Source organism: Nipponia nippon, unplaced genomic scaffold (genome assembly GCF_047370975.1).
Source record: "Nipponia nippon isolate SJK-2023a ecotype South Korea unplaced genomic scaffold, ASM4737097v1 scaffold_3, whole genome shotgun sequence".
NCBI classification, from domain to species: Eukaryota; Metazoa; Chordata; class Aves; order Pelecaniformes; family Threskiornithidae; genus Nipponia; species Nipponia nippon.
In genome coordinates, this window is record NW_028262347.1 from 106,054,488 (window position 1) to 106,074,286 (window position 19,799).

The 19,799-nt window shown below is 40.7% G+C and overlaps 1 protein-coding gene across 7 annotated transcripts in view; it reads left to right on the forward strand.

The window, feature by feature from the left end:
• Positions 1–10,455: 10,455 nt before the first annotated feature.
• MAPK8 (mitogen-activated protein kinase 8) overlaps positions 10,456–19,799 on the forward strand; it is a 52,420-nt gene continuing 43,076 nt past the window's right edge. For all 7 annotated transcript variants that reach the window (XR_015707110.1, XR_015707111.1, XM_087768285.1 and 4 more), the window contains exon 1: positions 10,456–10,566. The gene's annotated coding sequence lies outside the window, so the exon portion shown is untranslated. The remainder of the gene's footprint in view (positions 10,567–19,799) is intronic.

Below are 19,799 nucleotides of genomic sequence, written 5' to 3' on the forward strand. Positions count from 1 at the left end.
CCACTGTTATCCCTAGCCCGTACCCTGGGTTTCACATTCAGTTTGGTCTTCTTCCTAAGTCAACCCTTCCACTGTATCTGGATCTTGACATGTGCTTTTGAATAAAATTTACAAGCTATGGTCTTCTTTATATATCTTTAAACAAAATTTATTCAGGCTTTCATGATCTAAATTGCTGCAAATCCCTCCTTCCGACACTGACAAATGCAATATTGTCTTATCCAAAACGTCACTGAAAACATCCATCTTGCTGAATTCTCACACTGGGCACATCATCCATCTTTTTGTATCCCTTCTCTGGTCCCCTTTTTTTTTATATCAGCAAAATAAATATATTTTTTTCTAAACTTGATCTTGGTCCAGAAGTCATAAATCTGATTGAAGGGCAGTCTGCCAGGAATGCAGGCAGGAATAAAACTAGGTAGAAAATTCTCACATCTGAGATGTCTCAAACAGAACATTTTGGAATCGGCAAACCAACATTTACTGATAAATCTTACCAACTGTGCAATAAAGACTATTTGTTGACCCTTTTCTTGTGATCACTGGGACTGATACTGCTCTTCATTTTTTGGATTCACAGATCCAAATACCAACAGATCAGTAAAAGGCTGTTGATGATAAAAAGAAACTCTGAGCATTGATGCACCTCAGGATGTATTCAGACTGATTGTCCGATACAGTCACACTAGCAGGAGAAAAGCAACACAGAAGTTTGTGGCTGTTCCTCCCCCAGGTAATGAGTGGGGAGGAGATAGGAAGTTATTTATAGTGGTGCATTTGTAGCTACCAGACTTGATTTAAGGAGATGTGTGTCTAATGCTGTTTGTGCAGTTAATAGGGCATGAGGCTTGTTGAATCATTTTGCTAGAAATAATGTGTTGTGTGAATATGCTCCCATTAAATCAGGTAGAAATGTCAATTTGATTAACTAATCAAAGTTCCTAAATACTTTATGCTCCATTGCTTTAAGAAAAGACTCAGTCCTTCTTATGAAAACATGGGCCCATTGCAAAACTGTGGTAGTTCTGTTGGAGTAAGCAATGGATCCCGATTTGTGAAATCAAATTCTCACCCATGGTTCCTTCTCTATTCTAAATAGTCATTGAAAACAGCCATTGTAGAAAATTATTCACATCATATTGGTCTGAATCAAAGTAGTATTTCAGACTCATAAACTCAAAACAGACAGTATGAGGGCTTCAGTTGCATTCATTCTATTCACCTATTGAATCCTTACTGTGTACAGATGCATGTATGTAATTGTGGCAAAGTTTATGTAACTAGATCACTATGAAAGAAGGTTAACAAGATGAAAGACTATTTATCCCAGTGAAGGAACTGCTGGATGGAGGCTTAGGATCTCCCTTATGTTCCATCCAGCCTTCTGAGAACTGGCAAGGATTAGAATCCAATTATTCTCTGACATTAATGCCTTTTCATCCCACAGAAGCTGAAGTGTGGGAAGCTCTTAAAGTTTACATAAAGGTGAGGATTATTTACTTCTCAGCTGATGGTGGTACAAGCATGCCGTCAAAACTACAACCACAGGTCAGGCGTGGGCTTTCTGTTAAACAGAGAAGACTCACAGTGCTTCTGTTAGGTTTTAACTGTTTTTAGTTCAGAGTCCCATGGAGGGGATCATAAACTGCTTGAGCCATCAGAACTAAATGGAGATCACTTGAGCTTTCAGAAAAAATGAGGGAATGTCCCTTTTTGTTTTAAGTCTGCTCAAGTCATGTAACAGGACCTAACCACTTCTTCTGATAATGAACTTCCATGCATCATCCCTATGCCCAGTATACAAACAAATTAAAGTTTTATTTCCATAATGGTTTCTAAGCAGATTGGAATTGGTCCAGTCATCTATATTTAGCTTAGCAAAGTAATATAGGGATGTGAGTCTACGCTCTTGTTCTGGTCTTTGCTCTCAGGGGCATTTCACACTAGTATCTTCATGGGAATCAGGTGTGATTTGTGTAGCCCTGATCTCAGTTTTGAAGAAAAAGGGAGGAGGCCAATATGTAAGCAAGATGCAAAGAAAGGATCTATGTAAGGAAATTAATTTCAAATTTATAGCTGAACAAACATAGCTGAACAGCCTGTTTCCCTTTAAGAAATAATTCCCTAGTTAATTAAAAAAAAAACCACTAAACTGAGAGTGGAGGTGTTTTGGGGTTTGTTTTTAAGTTTGTGCTTGAAGAGAGCAGGAAGGCAGCATAACTCTTACCTGCCACTGGTGACAGTAACCAGTTTTCCTTAAGAACAATAGTTGGCAAAGGCTGGATCAAACCCCTGGGAGTTTCTAAATCTTTAGAAAGTTCTATGAATGGATGAGACCCAATTAAAATACCATTTTTAATACAATCTGTTTAATTTGCTTTTGCTTCTTACGCTGCTTTTGAGATGTGATGCGAGGCGATAAAACATAATTGGACAAGTAGCTCATGTTTGTGATACCCGATTGCAGCTCTGCTGATCCTATAAGTAATTCAATGAGAGGCAGTATTCCTATGATACATCCTCCAATGCATCTTTCTAGGATACAAGAAGAGAGGGTGTGAAGCAAGTAATTGATGACAGAAAGTAAAAACTGGCACTGTTTAATGCCAAATGCTCTCAGACTGTAATGGAGTTACTCTCTAAAGAAGAACTGTAAGTTCAGGCCATTAATCTGAGGAAAGAAAGAGTGAAACTTCTTTAAAGGTTTCTGGAATATGGTGATGGAATTCTGTGTGTACACTCCATGTATAGTTTCATTGAAAATAGCCATTTTACCCAGCAATGACATGGATGCTGGTTATAAGGAAAAAAAAATCTCTTTTCTCTCTTGGAAAAGAGATTTTATATTTGGTTTGCTCTTGGCCACCACAATGAAACCTGCATACATTCAGATATACTTGTGTATATCAGATTAACTCTTTACTTATAGAGTGAAAATAATTTTTCTCTACATCAGCTGAAGTGATCAAAATATATCTTCATTTTAAAATCCTAAAATGAGTGTACATAAGTGGTCACAGGGTAGTATTCCACAATGCAGAGGTGTGTGCAGGCACCAAACTAGCACAAAGAGGTACAGTTTCACCCAAGGCGAATTATTTGCTATTGCAGTTATCCTCCTTACTCTGCCTAGTGTAGTTTGCTTAGTGCTAAATCATGGTATTGTGCAGTATAGGCATAACACACACTATTAATTCTCTTCAAACTGCTTTGGTCAGTTCATAACAAAATACCAAGTCAAAAGACATAAAGCTCAGTCTGTATTCCTCTATCTGCCATTTAGCTCACAGTCCCCACATTTAGTTGTTTTTCAAAACTACATTCAGAAGTTATTAGGTTTTGTACTGGGATCATTATATGGAATGCTAGATTCAACTAGCATTTAGACAGGATGTCAGATAATTGGGGTTGATCAATTTCATTTGAAATGCAGTCATTTCCCAGCTCTTTTCAGAGATAGTGTATGACATGCTATCTAACATGGGAGAGGTGTTAGCATTTAGGAGTTGAAATTAAAAAACTCTGACAAGAACTGGTGCACTCCTGATAAGTCTTTTTTTTAACCGGAAAGATGCATTGAGCAAGTTCAGGGCTGAAGAACATTGAATGATGGTTGGAGAGAACGTAACTGAAAGTTTGCCTTCAGAATTCCCTGAGTTTAGTTGCAGAGTCGTCAGTGGTGTTATTCAGTGTAAGGTCACTAAATTTTGGTCAACTTTGAACGGTTCCACGTAGCAGAAACCATTAACAGAGGATGGTACAGGGACTTTTCCAACTATGATCACCTTATAATGACAATGGAGAAACAGCTGATATAAAAGTCCCTATGGCCTTGTTCTGAATCCTGGAAATGCCTTTTTCTCTGGAATTATTCTTAGAAAGCCAAATATGAAGTCTTCATTGATAAGAATGCAGGAAGGGAAATCAGGCATGTCAGTATGTAATTTAGAAAGACAGGAGTGGGGTACAGATATAAATTAGAAGTGTGTTTGGCAGATTGCTGAACTAAACCCCACAGCTGAAAAGCTGCACACAAGTTGGGTGGAAGTGTGGATCTGCTGGAGGGTAGGAAGGCCCTGCAGAGGGACCTGGGCAGGCTGGATCATTGGGCCAGGGACAACTGTATGAGGTTTAACAAGGCTAAGTGCCGGGTCCTGCACTTGGGTCACAACAACCCCATGCAACGCTACAGGCTGGGGGAGGAGTGGCTGGAGAGCTGCCTGGCAGAAAAGGACCTGGGGGTGTTGGTTGACGGCCACCTGAACATGAGCCAGCAGTGTGCTCAGGTGGCCAAGAGGGCCAATGGCATTCTGGCCTGTATCAAGAATAGTGTGGCCAGCAGGACCAGGGAGTCCTGTAGTGCCCCTGTACTTGGCATTGGTGAGGCCGCACCTCGAGTACTGTGTTCAGTTTTGGGCCCCTCACTACAAGAAGGACATTTAGGTGCTGGAGCGTGTCCAGAGGAGGGCAACGAAGTTGGTGAAGGATCTGGAGCACAAGTCTTATGAGGAGAGGCTGAGGGAGCTGGGGCTGTTTAGTCTGGAGAAGAGGAGGCTGAGGGGTGACCTTATTGCTCTCTACAACTACCAGAAAGGAGGTTGTAGGGAGGTGGGGGTTGGTCTCTTCTCCCTAGTAACGAGTGATAGGACGAGAGGAAACGGCCTCAAGCTGCACCAGGGGAGGTTTAGGTTAGACATTAGGAGAAACTTCTTCACCGAAAGGGTAGTCAGGCACTGGAACAGGCTGCCCAGGGAAGTGGTTGAGTCCCCATCCCTGGAGGTATTTAAAGAACGGATAGGTGTGGTGCTCGAGGACATGGTATAGATGGACTTGGCAGTGTTAGGTTAACGGTTGGACTCGATGATCTTAAGGGTCTTTTCCAACCTTGATGATTCTATGATTCTATGATTTACAATCAATCTTTCCCCAGTAAAGAAACCACAACAACTTGGCTGTGAATTAGGTAGAATATATTGCCACAGTCCAGCCGAGTGAACCCACTGTCTAGTGTTGTCCTCAGATAATGCCAAACCCCAAGAACTTCTCCTAAATTTTCCCATGCAAAATTTCAATTGAGTAGTAGTATAAATAAAGAATACCCTATGCTGTGTTAATATCGGTGTATAGAAATATGAGGCATGTGATACCATAAGCACTGTTTTCTAATAGTTAAACTACACTTCTCTCCACAAACAATTTCCAGTTGGCTGAGTATGTCTAATGATTGTACATACTTTGCTGCCTATTTACTTGGTATACCTATTATTACAAATTGGCTGTACATGGAATGATGACAGCCCAGAAAGAACTTTGCAGGATCAGCAATGAAGGGGTTAATAGTATTAATGACATTTCCGAGAACACAGTTTCTTGACTAAACATACAGAAATGTCATTTCTGCTGAGCTTCAGTATCCCTTAGCCATGAACATGGCCCTACCTTCATGTTCACATTTATAACCTGTTGCATGGTGCCCCACGGTGGCTGCTTGCCTTCTGTTACATTTGCGCAAGCCAGCAAGTGCTCAGATCATTTTGGTTACTGCTAAAAAATAAATATTTACCCCAGTTCATGATTATTTGCTAATAGTCAGAATTCAAGTGTAAAACAACATTTGGCAACTAGTGAATGTTTCTAGTTCCATTCAAAGAGGGAACGCAGGTCCCTCCAGCGAGTTACTAGAAGTTGATTTCATACTGCTTTTCAAGACATAATTGAATAAAAAATCTAACTGTTACTATGTTTCTTTTATTATGTTCTTTTTTATCTATTTCATTATTAAAATGAAACATTTTAGCATCAGCTGTATTTATCAACAGTTAGAATATGTGATTCTTGGTTCATTTTTCTTTGTACACTTTTTTAGGCTGTAAAATGTCAATTAATTTGGGTTTTGGTTGTAATTAGTTTCTAGCAAATTTCCATTTCACTTTTGTATGTGAAATGCAGCTTCTGTGCCACAACCAATGGTAAAAAAAATGTTCAAGAAAAGATATTATTACCAAACTGCTTTGTTTATTTCATGTAAACATTTGTATTATTTCTGGAATTTAAAATGTTTCAAAGTCTGGGTTTTCTTTCCACATATATCTCCCTTAGCAAACAATATTTATCAACCTGTTTTCATAGGAGGACATGGATGTTGATCCTGGCTGTGACTTATCGAGCCTTAGCGTGGAAAAACTGGGCCCCCTGAGTACCCACAATTCCCGTTGATCTCTTCTTGATGAAATAATTAGTGAGGTGAGGAGAGGGTGTGTTAATTTAGTTAATTTCCAGAAAGTGGCTTTCACTGCTGCAAGGTACCTAGGTGCCTATGTGATGATGATATATAAATGTCTAAAATAAATGATAGAATTACAGTGGCTGCATGTTTGCACAGGTGGCTCAGCCTGAGAAATCCCATGAAATTCAATTTTTGGCAACACAATCTATTGAAGATTGCTTAAGAAAAGAAAGGTTAGATGGCCCATTCTTGCCAAGAAGTATTTTTAAATACATAACTAGAAAGATTTAAAAAAATCAGTACACGCAGTTCTTTGTCTAAATGTTGATATCTTGTAGCTACCACACATGCCTAGAATATCTTGTTTCTATTTTCAGCTTGCCTAAAAATGACTGTAGGCATAATCAGATATTTACCTGAAAAACAGCTATTGTGGTTTAAGCAGTTACCACCTTTTATCTGTTCAATACAGTCCCACTCAGCTGAAGCATATTGAGTTACTATGTGTATTATGCTAATCCATTTTGGTGCAAAAATAAATCATTGTTCTTTACTATGGATATTTTGTGAGCAAAAAATGACTACTCCATATATCTTTGGGCGTGTTACTTTATGTTATAGTTTCTAATTTTTGACATTTTGATTTTTGTACATCAAAATTTGGGTCAGATACTCAGATCCATTGCCTTGACTCGAAAGAATTCAGCCTGAACTGTTTGCTTTGCAGTTTATAAACATCAATATGTTAAAATCGTGTTTACTACCAAGAGTGTGGTAACTGATAAGAACTTAATGAAAATATTAAAAAATGACAAAACTACACTTTTAATGTAATTTCATGACTGCTGGATCCAGATGTTTTAATATGATGTTCATAAACATACTTGTATACCAATGTATGGGAGTGAGAAAGCTTGCAGTATTTTGACATAATTCAGATTTTACTGGCACTTTTTTATCAAAATATTTATTAAACCTCACCAACTGCTTATTTTAAAGCAGCAGCAGTTCAAATCCAAGACTAATGCTACATGGGCACCAAAACTGAGAAGGTAAGAGAACGATTAACAATTACATGTAAGCAGAGGGCGATTTTCATGCTCCAGATTGTTCATTAACTTAATTTTGGCTTTTCTATTATTAAATAAAACCACTTCTCAGATTCTCCTTATATATAAAATTTCGTCCTTATTTTAGAAAGGAAAATTCAAGCTCTGAGGTTGGTGATTCCCATTATTTTGCCAAACAGACCCTTATCAGCTTTCAGACCTTCTCATGGGCCACCACGCACCTTTATTGTCAAACCTGTTGCCAAAAATCCTGTCAAGCTCTGTCATTCTGTGGCCGCAGCAGGGTCACAGTCTGAGAGCCCTTGCTGCAAAGACCTTGGCCCCTGCCAGGTAGCCATGCTTCCTTGTGTAGTCTTCTTTCTTTATATCGTTCTGCAAAACCTTTTTTCCCATTCTGCTACTGATCCTCTATGAACAAATACGAATCTCCTGTATGCTGCCTATATATTCTGTTGTAATGCATCCATAGTCTTGCTCTCTACTGTATCCTTCTAATCTGTTAAGAGATCCAGAGAAAAATGCTGGTTTTGTTGAAGTCCATTGCAAAATACCTGTTTATTTTCATGACTATCAGGCCTTCAGTTTTGTATTTTCTTGGATATCAGTCAGGACAATCCAGAAAGCAGTTTCCACCCAGACATACGTGATATATGAGTATAGCCATTATGCTTGTAAGAAAATACTTCTGCAAAGCAGTTTTGAAAACAATACCATAGTGATACTCGATGACATTCTCAAAGTTTTATTTTCTTATATAGGGACTTGGTTTTGAAAAATTGATTATACACACAATCAAAGAAATCTTTGTCCTTACTTAGAGAGGTATTATTTTTCAGTGTCTTGTAAATTTTGCATAGTGTACAGGAACTTTACAGCCTATCTATCATATTATCTTTATTTTTTAAACCATTATACTGCTAAGTAGCAAATTTATGGTATGCAATTCTTATCTTCCTTTCACAGTTTTCCTTCATAAAATCTTTACATATTTTGGAGCCCCTCGTAAAATATATAATGCTCCTTCATCATGCTTTACAACACCACCAATGTGATCTTTTTGTGCAATTTCTGCATCGTTATTTCTGTTGCTTATCAGCTCTGCATGCAAGATGGCAATAGATGCTGATGGCATACAAGGTTGTAAGGACCAGTTTTAAAAAGTCACTTAGAAATACATCTCTGTTTAAAAGCTTCAACTTTGTAAACTATAAAATCTTAATGAGAATTTGATTATGCCCTGAAAAAGAAATGTGATACATCTGGATCCTAAGAAAAACACCATTTTATACTTTAAAGGGACCGTTGTCCTTCTTTGCTTGTGAATCTCAATGTAGTCTTACTTCAAACAGGATGATCAGGAACAATAACTCTCCCAAAAAGATTAGGAGTAACATCAGTGATCTGTAAGGCCACAGGTCTTGTTGCAAATAACTGAACTGGCTGAACATGATGTCACCCTACCTGTTTCTTGCTGTGCAGAGGAGACTGGAGGTTAACACTGGAGCTCTATTTGCCAATAGAAAGAAACATCTGAAGGTGCCATGACCTGCATCAGCCAAAATCAGCCGGGCTAGTTTAATCTGCTGGTGAAGATGAGTATGACGTACCCAGAATAAATTTTGCCTGCAGTGTATTTTGGGGATTCATATTGCCCCTTCTGCCAGCTGAGCTTTGCCTTTGGCATACATAAACATGGAAGGGAATGCAATGCGTGGCTGGGATCTAACATACTGCAACAAGAAAAGCCTCAAAGTTAAAAACTGGCTAATTCAGTTCTGGGGCTGTCCCACAGAAATGATCAGAGGTGAGGTGGGAGGTGTGTCTAAGAAACACGCTTAGAGCCCAGTGGCATCTAAAGAGGACTGGGGATGGAGGCTGAGCAGTAGTTTTGGTTTGGTTTGGTTTGGTTTTTTTTTTAGAGATATAAAGGAAGCATCATATATCTGTATGTGAGGATCTGTAAAAGAATCACTTCTAACATATGGAGTGAAAGTGGGCTTGCTTAACTTAAGTGAGAATTTTAAGGGCAGAGAGTGCAGATACCTCACTAAAATGGGCATATGAGTAGTACGTGGACAGCTTTATGGAAGTGAAGCTTTTAACACCAAGATAGTGGGCAAAACTGGAATATTCTGAAGCACCACCTTCACTATGTAAAAATCCATGATTACAGATGGATAAAAGCTACTAGCAGCAACAATCTCAATATAATCTTTGGCATCTTCAAAAACGTGGCATAGGCCACTCAAATGTTTGACAATGAATTAAATGTGAAATGTCCATTTTTACAGCACCCTGTGCCTAACTGGTAGATTTTATATGTTTTTAAATACTGCTCATAAGGCCTTTTTTGTACTATGTAGTAAAAATATACAAAGGCTTGCTTCAACCATATTGACATGGCTTCAAGGCATTGAGGGCCCTCCTTTTGTCTCTGAGCGGGGGCATTCCTGGTGGAAAAAAAAAAAAAAAAAGAAGAAAAAAAAGATGATGATATATGAAACAACATATTGAAAAACCAAGGAAAGAGTACTCATGTCAGGTGCCAAGAACCAGAGGCAATGGTAATGAATAACTCAAAATCCCACAAAGAGGCACTGAAGATTTAGAGGAAAACCAGCGCCAAAACAGATACAGAACAAGAAAACGTTATAACGCTCCAGACACCCAATAATGAGATAAAGTGCTGCCATGCCAGGCATGCCACGGGAAGCCTGGAGCTGCCAGGGCTGTGAAAGATGTCTAGGAGCAGCAGAAAAACTGATGCCAGAGCGCGACGATTGGGCGCTAAAGCACGGGCGGAGAGCATGAAGGCAAAGACCTGAAAAAAGCAAATTTTTTAAGAGAGCCCCAGCAGGAAGCGAGGCCTGGCTAAGGGGCGTAATTCAGGAAAGGAACTGCTCCAGGGGAAAGGGTGCGGAGGAGCCAGAGCCATGCTGGTGCCAAGCAGGGATGCACGGGCCCGCGGGCAGCCGGGGCCCCGCAGCCTCCGCAGGGACCAGGCCGGGCCCGGGAGGGACCCGCCACGGCGGCGTCGCCGGGGCCCCGGGGCGAGGCAAGGCCGCGGTGAAGGGCAGCGCTGGCGCGGAGCCGAGGGCCGTGGTGGGCAGCGGCAGCCGGAGCCCGGGGGCCGGGGCGGGGCGAGCGGTGGGGGCGGGCAGCCGCAGCCGCAGCCGCGGCGGGCGGGCGGAGCGCGGTGCGTGTGCGCGGCCCGGCCCCGGCTCATTACTCAGCGGCCGAGGCAGGAGGCGGCGGCGGCAGGAGGCGGTGAGCGCGGCCGCGGGCCCCGCTGGAGCGGCGGTCGGCGGTGGGGGGAGCGGGGCCGAGCCGGAGCGGGGCGGGGGCCGTGCGGTACGGCGCGGTTCGCGGGCGAGCGGCGGCGCCGCGGGGGCGGGGGCCGGGCCCGGCCGCTTTGTTTACGTTTCGGCGGGGCAGCGGGCGGGGAGGGAGCCGGGGCGGCCCGTGCCCTGGCCCGGAGGCGGGCGGCGGTGCGGGGCTCTCGGTCCGGTGACCTTCCGTGTCTGGCTGGGGGGGCTGGAGGTGCCTCGGTGGATAATGGCGGGGGCCTCTTTGTTGGTGTGGCAGGAGGGGCTGGAGGCTCGGCGCGGGGCTCCTCCTCCTCCGGGGAGCGGGGACACCCAGGCAGGCCGGGCTGGCCTCTCCTTCCAGCCCGGGCGCCCGCTCGGCCTTCGGGGAAGGAAGGGTCTGCGGTCGAGAAGGTGGGAATGCAGCCCTGCGAGTGAGTGAGCCACCTCTGTAGTCAACTTCCATGACCTTGCTCTTAAAAATGCCGCTAAAAGCAAAAAATCTTCCTCTGGGGTAATGTAACTGCTCCAGAAACAGGGGTTTGGGGGAGTCCGGCAGTGTCTTTTGATTCTTTTGCCTTTAATTCTTATATTTCTTGCAAAAGGAGTGAGCTGTCTGCAGGATTTCACTTGCTGTTTGGTTTCTCTGTGTTGTTAACAGCATCCAGCTGTACTCCCAAAGCCTGTTTTCTTTATGCCTGTCTGGAGTGGTTCCATCAGTGAAGTTTGACCTGAGCACCGCTAATAACCTACAAATACAAATTCCACTTGACTGTTTATCCCCCCCCAGCTACAATAATGGGTTTGAGTGTATAGCATGTTTTTGAATTTGTGTTGTACAGAACAGGCTTGCTGAAGCCTTTCAGACAATCGAAAAATCGTACACGCTTTGGCCTGTCTGATAATATAAACACAAAGGGTGTTATGCTTGTTCGAGGAAGGAAAGTATTACTTGCCCTAGGGCATGTGCATGTGGAATTGAGCAAGCTTACTAGTTGCAGCTGGGTTTTACTTACAGGTGTGGAGAGTTAACCAGTGATGGCCTTACAGGTCACTTGAGACCTGGTCTCACTTCGAGAGATGCCAACAGATGCACTTCTAGGGCAGAATAGTATATGACATGCATCTTTATGTATTTGCAGGTATATCAGTATATTAGGTAACTTGGAAATGGCTTAAACTGTAACATGATGAGAAACTGGGCCAAACCTAGCTAAGGGTACTGTCAAAGTGAGCTCACTGGCTTACTTGAGCATTCCTTCTGTATAATGAAGGGAAAATCTTAATTCTTCTAATAGTAGTTAAGAAAAAATATGTTGACTTTCAAAGAGTTCCCTGCTTTGATCGTGGTCTGTGGGGGCAGCCATCTTGTCTTTTTTCCCCACTTGATTCAAAGATGTGTAACATAAACTAGTTTGATAGTAGGATGCAGGTACGGAGTTCTGCAGAACATGAGATGCCAGTGCAGGGACCAGACAAATTGCAGGCTGCCTGTCAGATCTTGATGGTTTTCAGGGCCAGCTGGGCAAAAGTATGATAGGAGAAGGGAGAGAGAAACATCTGCTGAATGAGACTAACCCGGAGTTGCGGAGGGTGTACAAAGTTGTTTTGTCATCACTCTGAAAAAGGAATTTTAACGGTGTCTTCCAGTGCAGAAGTTCCCAGGCATTTTGGGCCATTGGCTCATAGAAGCATTCAAAGTAATCTTGTGGGCTACCATATACTTCATGGAGACTTCTAGGTCACAGACATTAGTAAGATGATCTAATATGGTTCCGAGTCCTATAGTTTTGGACTGCTTGTTTTGGGCAGAAGTAGAGTTGGCTTTTGTGTGTGGTTTTTTTTTGTTTTAACTTTTAACCCAGCTCTTTAGGGACCAAGGCCTTTGCTGGCTTTATAGCTGTGCAGGTATAACCTCCTTTGCAAAGGCTTTAGGTAAACTCGTTATATTGGTGAATTGTTATGCAAATATTAGAGAATAAACAGGTGTTTGGAGATCTTAACAACTGAATTTATTTTCTGCCTGCTACTTACCTGAAATGAATCGATGTGTTCATTTCACGTTTTGTTTGTTTGTCTATTTTTAAACCATGAGCTAATGGGATAATATTTGAGATTAAAATGCTACCTGCTTATTTGTTCACTGTATGTGTGTGTTTGGTTTCTTTTTCATCCTTAACTGCCTAAACTGTTTGAATGCTTATTGTTTAAAAGATGCATGGAAAGTACATGCTCTGCTCCTCATTTCTCAGGATTGATCCAGTATTCTGGACAAATACAAATGTCCTTCTTGGTAGTCTGCTGAAATGTATGGTGTGCTGTTTCTTAAAATTCATTTCCCACCCAACCCCTTGGAAAAAAAGTGCTCTGTGTGTATATAGTTTTACTATATACTTTTAATATATATATAATGTTCATTGCCCTATCACTTTGGAAATTAGACTAATCTGGTTTTGATTCTAGTTTTTTTAATAAAGGCTAAATCTGTTTTATTGCTGTAAATGTTTCCTTTAAAAAAAAACCTTAGTCCTTCATTCAAAACCTGCAGAAACAGGCTTCTGTTTATGTTACGGAAAGATCTCTTGGCTTTTGAAAGCTCTCTAAAAATCCAGTTGAGACTACTTATGTTGTTTGCCTGCTGTGAAATTCACCACAGTTTGGATGTGGATTCTGAAAAACAATTTTTACTTTGAATTAAGAATCTGAACATGTAGTTTTCAAATCTTTCAAGAATCCCCTTGTTTAAATGGAGATGGGAGTTCATCTTTCAATTTGATAAAGGCCCTTTCTGGCTATCCTCATGAAAAGATGAGCTATATTTAAAGAGGCATTCATTGCTCTGTTACAAGGTATATTTGTATGAAAATACAACAATGGTCACTTTTATTTGCATACATTCTTTTTAACAGTGACTGTACTGTCAGTGAAAGATACTTTGTTTATAAAGTCGTTGAGTTTTCAGAACAATTCTAAGTGTTTATATTTCTATATCACACCATAGTTCCATGCTCAGTGGCTACCTTGCTTAAGCAGTTTCTCTTACCTGCTGTTCCTTCTTGCCAGTTCCTGTGTGGCAGAATAGATCAAGGAGCTAACTGATCCAGCTGAAAAAAAACCTTCCCCTTCGACTATTTTTCAGCCTGATTAATTCCCTTATGTGTCTGAACAAACCGCTATGCCACTGCAAGGTTGGAAGATGAGGAGGCAGCTTAGGTGGGGATTGCTGTCAGTCATGCATATGCACAGAGATATTCACAGATCAAGTAATGGTTGCTGGAAGATTGAAGTGATGGAAGTGGGCAAACCTCTTATGTTGAGAAGTGCTTGTTTAAAGAACTGTTTGCAGACTTGGTCTTCTGCTGCTGTTACTGAAAAACATTCTGAATAAGATGTTTATTTTGGTTTCTTGAATGCACTGTAGAGCCCAAAATAAATTGGGGATGAGTAGCCGTTTGGTAATGAATGTTGATCTAGAAGTTATGAGTCAGTAACTTTGTGTGGATGGACATTCTCTTCCACATCTAGCTGTATTAATCTTTTCAAAGCATATGTGTAGTATCAATAGGGGCCCTTAAATAAAACAATCTGGAAATCTTTGGACTGAGGCAGGCGGTGAGGCAGAAGATGCATCCTCGCAGTGCTAACAACTGTGTTTTCTACTTTCTTTAAATGCTGTGTTTGTGAAGAAGAAAATATTAACTATTTTAGGACTGTTTTTTACATGTAGGAATGCAAATGCTCATTTATCTTTTGTGGCACTTCAAAAAAATATGTAGCATTTATCTTTTAGGTTATTCTGCTTGGTAGGGGCAGCTTTTAATTCAGTGTTCAAAATGTCCCTTACTATAGCTTCTCCTAGCTTATTGTACCTCAGTAATACATGAATTCTTCAGGAAAAAGAAGCTTGAAATACTCTTTCTGTCCTAACTCTTATTCAAAATATGGGACTGCAGATGTAGGTCACTGCGTAGTTTCCCAAGTTGTTTGTATTTACCAAATACTTAGTGGAATTTTATTAATACTATTCATCTGTACAAGTTTGTCAGTGGCAAACTGTAGCCTTCTTAGTGAATGATGATATTTTTGAGAAATCTGCTGTCTTAGAAGAATTTGAAGATGATGATAAGAAATTCATGGTGACTTGATGGGTGGAATATGTTGCCAATACATTGACTTGAAATTTATGGGAAGTAAATAGCAATTAAGTGTAGCTATGCATTATACAACCTTTGATTAAGGGGAATTAATACTTGAATTTGCAGTATTAAGTCACAGAAAACAAAATCAAAACCAAGCAGAATTGCTAGATACTTTTAAAATATAACTTAAGATTTCCTTGATGTAAACTTTGATGTGTGAGCTCAAGGAACACACCAAGCCCATGGTAGCGAGCCTCCTTTTGTGAGCTGGAAGACTCTTCCATGCTATGTAGCATAAGGAACACTCCAGCTTATCATACAGCCAACAGTGAACATGAGTTTGCTTCTGCTATAGATTTTACAAAGCCTTTGGGTGAGAACTCCTCCAAGAGAACTGGAGCTAACTGCATTACACTGTGAGGAGATCTATTACTGATGTTGAATCAGATCAGTGTGGAGAATTGCCCAACTAGCTGTTTATATAGTACTCTTACCTTGACTGTTACTTATTTTGTAAAATATTTTTGTAAGGTTTTCATAGGCCTGCATTTTTCTTTGATTTATGTGTGAAGAGATAATTATAATCTTGGTACATCAAGATCATTAATAGCAACACATTTCTTCTTAACTTTAGATGCTTTTTTCCTCTAAGTGATTAAAAACTAATCCTTCATTCTTTTTCTGTCTGAATTGATTGCCTGTAAGCTTGATGCTAAAATAAACCTCACAGTTGTTGCCTATATTGTCACTTTTATTATTGGATAAATGCTGCTTGATATGTGAACAGACGGGATACTTATTAATAATTCTCAGTTGGGTATTGTAGACTAATGCTAAAATGGTGACTGGCAGAAAATGTACTTTAAATTAATGGTCATTTGTGTTGCAAACAAGGCAAATACTGTGTATGTGCTCATATGTGTGTACACTTAAAATAAACAAAAAGGGCAAACATACTAATTCTACAGTGCTGCTGGGAAGCCTGTTCACTGTAATTATTGATTTTGAGTATTTAAAAAAAACCAACCCCCAAAAAATAACTTTGATAACCTCCCATTACTTAATGATATTGACATTATACCAAACTTTTTTTTTTTTTACTATAGATCTTAAAAGCATGCAGGAAAATGTCTTAACCCAATATTTACTCTTCACTACAAACTATGGCTAAAACATGCATTCCCATCATAGTCTGTGTTCATTCAAACATTTACCTTGTACCTTAGTCTGCTGAATAAAACCTGGAATGTCTCCAGTCTGGTGTTTTGATTGTTGTGAAATAAGAATGAACATTGGGTATCATATTTCTTACTGTGATCTCAAAGTTACGGAAATGCCCAGCTCTGTAAGTGTGCATGTCCGTATGCACGTAGGTGCATAAAATGAAAATGATTCTTCTGCTGTCAATTGCTGGGAGCCGCTGACTGGGCAGCAGCTCTTGCAGAAGAAGACCTGGGGCTCCTGATAAATGAGAAGCTGACCAGGAGTTAGTAGTGTGCCTCTGTAGCCCTCAAGGCTCATTACTTACTGGGCTGCATTAGAAAGAGTCTGGCCAGCAGCTACAGGGAAGGAACTGTTCCTATCTGTGGGGCAGCTGTGAAGCTCCAGCTGTGGTGCTGCCCAGTAGATTACACATATACATGCCCTGTGTGAGAGAGACAAACTGAAAGGAGTCCAGCACTGGGTTGCTCAGATGGTTGGGGGCTGGAGCACCTGAGGGTGGAGGAGGGACTGGGTTTGCAACCTGAGGAAGAAAAGGCTAAGGGAGAATGCAATTGCTGTGTTTAACCATCTTTAAGCAAAGGGTTATAGAGATGAGGGAGCCACTTTACCCTCAGAAGTGCACAGTGAAAAGATGAGTCAATGGTCATAAGACACAAGAATGAAAATTTCACTAGGACATGAAGGGAATGTCTTGATTCATGGGAGTGGGTGAGTGCTGCACCAAGAGCCTGGGGGGCCATGAAACCTTCCTCCTTGGAGGCTTTTGGCTGGACAAGGTCCAGAGCAGCCTGATGTGAATACAAATCTGAAGTTTTACCTGTTTTGAGCAGGTAGATGATCTCCAGAGGTTGCTTTCAAGCCATATTATCATTCTACTGTTCATAGCTTTTTAAAATTTGATTTTCAAAGTAGCTTGAGGAAGTTGGCAACACAAAGGCACGGTGATGCAGATAAACAAGGCTGCTCAGATCTGTTTTAGAAGTTGTGGAGGGAAAAGTAATGAGATGTGATAAGCATCTTCTTTCAAGTCTGCTGGTGGCAATACTGGCATTTTTCTGCCCTGCATTGAACTTTCCAGCTGGCTAGGCCAGAATTGCTTGCAGGCTAGCATAAAGGACAAAAAAAACAGTTATGGTACCTATCATGCCTGTGATCACTGTGGTGAACATAAAAACCGTCTCCAAAGGAAAAGCCTGCAGTAAGCAGCCTGGTAGCCAGCTGAAGTTTGCCCAGGTCTTGCTTTCTGTAGCGGAGGAGCATGTTGGCAGCTCTTGTTGCAAGGCTTTGATCTTCTGCTGGGTGGGTGACGGTTCCTTACGCTTAGCTGGAGCGTGGTTACTCCAGAAGTGGCTTCATGGAGCAAACCAGCTCTGATTTCCGATGGATCACAATAGCAGTTCCTGACTGCAGAGGGGTGGTAGGACTAATTAGGAGCTGGAAGGAAGAAAAAGAGCCGTGGCAGATCCATAAATCTTTCTGCGCTGTTGTCCTTAATGCTTGTGCTGCCTTGAGAAGACAGCATCGTGCAGCTCATTTGTTCTCTTAATTCTTACATATTTGTCCATTTAGTTAACCAGAAATCTTAGGGAAAGGGAGGTGAGCAGAATAGAAAGTTACAACCTAGGGTGACTGTGTTGTATCTTAGCAAAGCAGTTGTCCTGAGGTTTGAACCTGTAGGTAGTTAAATATGTGAATACAGCTGCTCATGTGTGACTGTAAGATAGAGTTGCGTGGGAAATCCCGTGTCGGGGATGGCATTTTCTTGCAAGCCCTGGATGTATTCTTTAATAGCCATAATGCTTAAGGTTATGTTGGAGCAAGGTTAACAGTAGTTATGACGCTCACTTGCAGGATCTTGGGTATGAAAGTGCAAACATAGTTTTGAGCATGTAATCCTAATTTTTAAGTTTTACTATGGAAACAGTAAAAGTGAATGCCACGATTGACATGCAGATAAGCATAAATCTTGATAAATTCTCGATTGTTCATTGTGTGAATGTTTTGGATGGTGAGAAACATCCTAGTCACCTTCAGAGTAGGGAGGGTAGTAACATGATATCCTGAAAAGCTTTATGAGAAAGGTGTGGGCTAGGTTCACTTGTTTCATTTAGTGCCAAAAGTGAATACTCAGGGGACACACAACAGCAGGGAAGGTCTTTGTGCGTGGCAGTGGTTCATTTAATGAGCAGTGAAGCCTTCCAACAGTGAATGACTTTCATTTGCACGGTTGCTGCAATGCAAAACTCCTTGTTGAACAATAGGTAGGGTTTCTTTTGCTGTTTTTTAAATTGAAGCATTACAAGATTCTTGTTCCACTTATATGTCGAGATGGGGAAAAAAAGACAGTTCAGTTTCTAATAAGATTATATTGGACAATAAAAGGGTTTCATTAATATTAGCATGGTGTTGTGGGGAAATCAGAAAATCTTGATGTGACTAGAGCTACTTTATTCTCCCTCTCTTTTAGTTTATTTGAAATTCTTTCTCATTTTTTTTCAGAAAATTTCTCATCGCAACTCTTCGTGTGCATAGCCACTAGTGTACAGTGCACAGCAGTGCTTCTAAAGGGTTTTTTTGTTCTTGTTTAAAGAATGGGAATTCTCAAACTCTTCCTAGTTTGGGAACTTCTGTCTTAGGAATTTTTTTGCTAGGACAGAGCATCGGGCACTACTGAAGTCTAAGAGAAATGGAACAAGAGAACAGGCTCTGTTGCTGTTAGTAATGAATGCAGTAGATTGGTGTAGTTTCCTACAAGCTACCTAGAAAGTAAAGCCTTTATTTTGAAATGTGCTGCCTTGCTTCCCACCCCACTCTCAGTAGGTTATTGTGCAAAGTACTGTACTGCATTACGGGAGGTATCTGTGAAGGAATTGTCAGTGCTGAGGTTGTAATATGCTTCGGAGTTTTTTATTCCATTCTAAAGCTCTTATTCCTGAGGTATTTTATGCCAAATACTTTAGACAGGATTTCATAGCACATTAATCTGCTTGTACTTAACAGATAAATGCATGAATTAGTGAAAGTAACACATTCATAATTGGATTCTAAGTTTTTGTAACTGGGATTTAAAGTTAAAATGTTTCAAGACGTATTTTTTGTGGAACTATTGATGTCATTCTTAAATGTAGTTTTAAAACAGTCTGAAAACTTTTTTTCCAGTTGTTATGCAACTCCTTGCTTCCTCTAATGTTCTGTAGCTATTGTCCTCTTCATCTCTGATATTCAGTGAGTATTTTAAGTCACTTGGTACCTTTTGTTTGCTTGTGTCCTTGAAAAGAATTAGAGAACGTTTTGATCTGTTTCTTCTGCTGAAAAATTTAGCTTCCGTAGGCTTCATCTTCCCCTACGACAAGAGGTTAAAGAACAAGCATTTCCTCCTATCCCAGAGTAATCCTGGAATGGGATTTTGCTTCTAACCTTGTGCAGATCTCATTGAAGCACTCTGAGTCATATATACTGATTTGCTTTGCTGATGGTTTGCCTATTTATTCTATATTACTGCTTTGCCAGTGGTCATTGGATGGGCAGAGGACTAGCATATGCAGGCACTTTTGTGGTATGGTTAGAATTAACAGTCCCTTAGGTAGTTAGCTGAAACGGTATAGAGCCAAGATTAATAATTTATTCTCTCCTCGTGAATTTCGAGTTTATTACGGTTAAGCTTTTTCAAGTACCTGAATAAGTTGAATGGGCCATGACATGATTCTGCACAAAAGGGAGGTATATAAAGCAATATGGAATAGCATTCTCTTGAGTGAAGTAGTCCCAGTCATTTGGCAGGATTATGGTTTAAGTGAGATTTTTAACCTGTTTTCTGGGTCCAGCAGCATGC